Source organism: Callospermophilus lateralis, chromosome 8 (assembly GCF_048772815.1).
Source record: "Callospermophilus lateralis isolate mCalLat2 chromosome 8, mCalLat2.hap1, whole genome shotgun sequence".
Classification (NCBI taxonomy): Eukaryota; Metazoa; Chordata; class Mammalia; order Rodentia; family Sciuridae; genus Callospermophilus; species Callospermophilus lateralis.
The window spans coordinates 94,295,931-94,301,812 of record NC_135312.1 but is presented as its reverse complement, the minus strand read 5'-3'; the positions used below and the strand labels follow the sequence as shown (position 1 = coordinate 94,301,812).

The following is a 5,882-nucleotide window of genomic DNA, read 5'->3' as shown; positions in this document are numbered from 1 at the left end:
AGGAAGTGTTCTGTCCCAGGCACTGACATAACTATTCTGCCCCCTTGTTGCTCTCTGCAGTGAGTGGTATCCTGCTAAATGCTGTCCCTATGGGACCTGTTCAACTTCAGGACCAGAAATTACTGTAACCATAAGAGTCTCTCATTTGTATAATATATATATATATATATATACACACACATTGACCAAAACTTGGCAGCTTGTTTGTGAAGAGTTTGTGCTGCAGAGAGCCGAATTCTTGTGATTAAGAATCACTGAAGTGTTACCATCAAGGGGGCTCAGGTTCATTGTCTCTGCTCAGCAAAGAATTAAAGAATAGGACAAAAAGATAGCAAGCAAGCAGCCAGTTTATGGCAAGAGAAAAAGTAACAGATTTCTCCAAAGAGAAGGGGCTTGGGATCCAGGAATCCCATAGTAAAATACTGACTTATTTTTCATAGATTTGGAGCCTTCCTTTTTCTATCTCCTCCCTTCTCCAAATTCTTCTTAAACCCCCAGCCCCCTTTCCCCAGTGCTCTAAGGCCTAGAGCACTCTGCCAAAAGACCTTGCTATTTTAAACTCAGTATAATAGGTATCAGTCCTTTCCTAGCTTCAGGTTTTAAGGGATAATGTTTTTGGTGAGGAAAATAGGAAAGATCCTTAAGATGAATCTCAACAGGTGTTGCAGTCCATGTCTTTCCCACTGTATTGTTATCCAACCAAACTGTGGGGATCACTTCTGTCTCTATCAAAGGTAGGCAGCTATATTCCCCAGGTGGCAACAACCTGAAACTTAAAATTGAGACATAGGTCTCTTCCTAAGATAGTGGTTTGGGTATCTGGCATAATGAGAAAGGAGTGACAGAAGTAAAAATCATCCCATGAACTAGCAAGAATTCTAGTAAAATATTGCTTAAGGGGCCAGCCCAGTAGGCCCCAAACAGTTACTTTATCTTGGGACCAGGGTCCAGGAGAGGAGGACAGGACTGAGAATGAGATTCCCATGTTGGCACCTATTCACAATCTAGTTTACCTGGGGCTCCTCAAGTTGTGCTTCAGGCACAGGAAACCCCTGGGAAACATCATTGGGAACTGGTAGGCAATGGTCTCAATCCTATCAGGTTCCAAGGACATCTAGCCTTTCAATGGCGTCCCTGACACCGCTGAAAAGGCCTGAGAGGAAGCCTAAGAGGTGACTGATGCCTCTGGGGACAGTCCTTTTTAAAATGGCCTTCTTTCCCACATGAGAAGTAGGTTGGAGGGTAAAACTGAGCACCTGCTCCTGTGGCCACCACCAATTCTTCAAGTCCATTGTCCTTCTCTTTTGTCCTTTTTTGGGTCCCCACTATAGAAGATGGTTGTAGCAGCCTGAACCAACTGGCCCAAAGTTTTTCCTGGTTCCACAACCGGTTTTGAGAGCTTCCTTTGTATGTCTGACGTAGATTGGGTTGAAAATTTGTCTCTAAAAATGATTTCCTCCATCTGTGACCCTGGCTTAATAAGTTTTTGGTAATGGCCTACTAGAGCTTCTGTAGAAAGGTTACCAGTGTCTCCTTTTCTGTTTTTACTGAGAAAAAGTGAATTTTTAATCATCTTGTGAATCTACTTCAAAAAACACACACAAGTAGTGCAAAAAATAAAGTACATGTATAAAGACATGAATTGATGTGAACATACTTTGTATATAAAGATATGAAAAATTGTGCTCTGTATGTGTGATAAGTGTTACCATTACATTTACCATTGTAAAGCATTCCACTGTCATGTATTTAAAAAAATAAAATCAGGGCTGGGGATGTGGCTTAAGTGGTAGTGCTGGCGCCTGGCATGTGCAGGGCGCTGGGTTCGATCCTCAGCACCACATAAAAATAAAATAAAGATGTTGTGTCCACCGAAAACTAAAAAATAAATATTAAAAAATTCTCTCTCTCTTAAAAAAATCAATTAAAAAAAACATACAAGCAATGTTCACAACTATAAACATTTTACACTTTAAAAAACCCTACAAAACAAACAAGACAAAAAACCCATAAACCTATATTAATTATCAACAAGTCTTAAGCTCAACTCAGCAGTAATTCAGTATCTTCCTCCTAGGTAACTGTAATGTTTCAGCACCAAATGATCTCCCACAGAGGTACTAGTAACCACTCTGGCTGCCAGTGTGAGATGTTTCCACACACGCTCCTTGCACACACACACCTTCCACTCACACCAACAAGGAGACACGTGCAGGTGGTGTTACAGGCTGATTCCAGGGCAATGGAAACAAGACAGAGGCACAGGGTTATATGTGCATTCCTAGAAAAGGCCAGCTTCCGCTCCCGGGCATGCGCCTGTCCTCAGACTTCACTGTCATTATTTAGAAGATGCAGACTTATTTGCCTAAATATCATTCTATATTTTCCATCAGTGTTCAAGAAACCACTAAAGTGCTAGTTAATTTACACTATAATGACTGAGTTACAGCTTCAGTTATTGGCAATTTTGGAAGCAATATTTTTGAAAACCCTGGATGTCTCCGATTTCTGCTTGATCAGGAGCGGGTTGGAGAGTCTTGGCCGCTTACACACCTCCATCTCCCACTGCACCAGGTTCTGTGCATGTCGGTCTCCACGGACGCAGAAAGCAGGAAGTGCTCCCTCCCCTCCCCTTATAGTCGCAGCTGTCGGGGTCCAGTACTTTGCGGATTTCTCTGGGATCCGTGGAACTAGAAGTTAATTTACTAAAAAGAGGGGCTGGGATTGTGGCTCAGTAGTAAAGCACTTGACTAGCATGCATAAGGCACTGGGTTCGATCCTCAGCACCACAAAAAAATGAAATAAAGATATTGTGTCCATCTGCAACTAAAAAATAAATATTTTAAAAATTCACTAAAACGATTAGTGGAGCCTCTGCTTCGAGTCTGGGACAGTGGCGTAGCTTCCTGGGACAGGCTGCGCGAGGCAGGAGGGCCGTTGGATGTTGCGGTTCGCAGTTCCGCGGGGCGGTGGAAAGTGTCCCTTAGGAGATGGATTCCGCCCAGGGTGGCGACGCTGCTAACACTGTGGGTTGAGCCCCTGGAGTTGTCTGATCCGGAATGGTGCTGTTCTCCTTGCCATTCTGGATCGCTGGACGTCTGTCCGCTGTGGTACTCCGCGGTGTCATCCCTCCAGATGCAGTGCTGCTGCTGGGGACAGCGGAGCTTTTTTTGGGTTCGGGAATATCTGCCTTCTTGGGATTACTTGTGTTCCCACGCCTGGGACCGACTGGAGCAATTCCCTTTCCTCCCGCCGCACTGCCACCTGATTGCCAGGAGGGCATTCCATCTTCTTTGAGGTCACTATCTGAAGTGCTGCTCGGACTCCTCTTCGGATATGCCACAACTAAAGGAAGAGCTGGTCCAGCATGGTCACTGCACCGTCGGGGCTCCTGGCTTGAAACACTTTGTGGCGAGAAGACTGGCCGGTGCCGTGGCTGAGGTGGCTGCTTGGCTGCATCTTAGCAAATCAAAGGTTTCTGCTAGATCTGGAGATGTCTAGCTCTGGTTCAACAAAGGGTTTAATTTCATCCTCCTCAGGCCTGCGTTGATCCACCTGTCCTTCATGATTTCCTCTAGAGTTCCTTGCCTAATTTGGTTTAGCACCAGGAAGCCTTTGAGAAGGTTTTCACAGTCAGTGGACATGTAGAAAGGGATTCTGTATTTCCCTCGTAACACTCTCTAATTCCTTCAGATTTTGCCAGTCACAGGGAAGCAACCCCCTGACCAGGGTGTACACCATAATGCCAAGACTCCGTATGTCGACTTCTGGTCTATCAGACTTCTTGCCCTGGGAGATCTCTGGGACTGCATATGGAGGACCACCACAAATCGTGTTTAGTTTACTGTCAAGAGTAAACTCATTGGTAATACCAAAATCTGCTATTTTAACATTCATATCCGCATCTAACAACAGATTTTCAGCCTTGAGGTCCCTGTGAATGATCTGCTTTTGGTGGCAGTACTGTGCTGCAGACACCATGCGTCTAAATTTAGCTCTTACTTCTTCTTCCTTCGTTCTTCCATGTGCAACCAAATAGTCAAATACTTCACCTCCACTTGCATACTCCATGATTAAGAAGATTGTTTTTTCAGTTTCAATGACTTTGAACAATTTCACTATATCTGGAAGATTTAAAATCTTCATTATTCTTAATTATCTGAAGAGGTTTTGTAGACTTGTTGAATTGAACTGAGTTTTATCAGTTATTTTTATTGCAACCCTCTGCCTGTGAGGATGTGTCATGCCAATTTCACTTTTGCAAAATTCCTCTTGCCGATCATTTTCAAACAATCTGTAGTTTCTGATGTGAGGCTGCTCATCTGCACAGGAAGCTATGGAGTTTCTACATTGTGGTCCAGAGTTCCCAGTGTGGGAGGTGACTTCTTTGTTGCCTATCTCCATGTGAGGTATGCATGGTATGTGCAAGGTTCTTCAATGAAAAGAACAAGTCAGTACTTTCTTATGGGACTCCCAACTCTGGGAGTTCTTCTCTTTGGAGAAGTCTATTACTTTTGCTCTTCATGTCTTTTGATGATTTAACAGAAGAAAAAAATAAACTCCTAAATCTACTCAACTAGTAAAGCTAATAAATGTCTGTGGGTACCACTGGCAGGCTTAGGACAGGAAAGGGCTAGGCAAGGGAAGGGGAAGCAAGAAAGGAGTTGGAGATGAAAGGTTATAAAAAATAGCCTCACTAATTAGTACAAAATTTTTGAAAAAAAGAAAAAAATATCCTCAAATGTCTTCCACAACAAAAGATGCTTGCCTGGTTTAAAATTATCCTCCTAGGTAACTTTGGATGCAGAAGGTAAAGGAGGAGTGGTTCTAGGTTTACTCATTTCCAAGATTCTCATTCTAGAAGCTGTTATGTAGTCATAAAGGTACTAATTACATAAAGAATGGTTATATGCAATGCTGGGATGAAAAGTTCTGGATTCAGCTCACACAAACTTCATTATCAAATTTCTGTCAATACAGATTTTCATGTCAAATGTCCATAACAAAACCCCCACACTATTTAGACTCTACTCAAAAGCAACTGCCTAGCTATTAACAAGAAATGACAGAAAAAACATATCCTGCTTTGTTTGAGCTTCTTTGAACACCAAGATCCCACAAAACCCACAGAACCAATGCCTTCACTAGTTTACTTAAGCTCATATAAGGGTTGGGGTTGGCTCAGTGGTAAAGTGCTTGCCTGGCAGGTGTAAGGCACTGGGTTAGATCCTCAGCATCACATATAGATAGATAGATAAATAGTTTTAGATAGATAGATAGATGTATCCATCTACAACTAAAACTTTTTCTTAAAAAAAAAAAAGAGAGATTAGTTTAAAAAAAAAGGGGTTATATAAGAGTACAAACCATCCATGAGAAGTTTGACTAGAGTACAGTGCTAAAAAACCCTAGGTTGAAGAAAGAATTGGATTCTGTTAGTTAGCTGTCTTCTAATGAAATGCCTGAATTAACGTATTAAGAGAAAATGTTTATTTAGCTCACATTCCTGAAAATTCCAGTCCAACACTGGACTGGGCAGAAACAGGAGAAGTAGAAGAAGGGGAAGAAGGAGAAGGTCCTTTCCCCTTTCAATCACAGTGGCCAGCTGGGCATAATTGAAAGGTTTGATTTGAGCCCTTTTTAGTTTTTCCAATTCACAGTACAAGAAGTGATGTCTGTCCCAGTCATCCCTCTCCCTGTCAGTATTCCAATGTGATTCTGTGACTTGGATGGCTTGGTCACCGTTAGGGATATCCCAGCTTCTTCCTGACATTGTCACCTTTCCTCCCTGATATATAAAATAATCATTTCCAGTTTTAATGGCCTTTTCTAGGACCCTTTGTCTTCCCAGAGAAGCCAGAGTTTGTTTTGAAAGTAGCATA

At 42.5% G+C, this 5,882-nt stretch overlaps 1 pseudogene; it reads right to left on the bottom strand.

Annotated features, from left to right (window-relative positions):
- Positions 1–2,451: 2,451 nt before the first annotated feature.
- Positions 2,452–4,417, bottom strand: LOC143405755 (MAP/microtubule affinity-regulating kinase 3 pseudogene; annotated as a pseudogene).
- Positions 4,418–5,882: the final 1,465 nt, after the last annotated feature.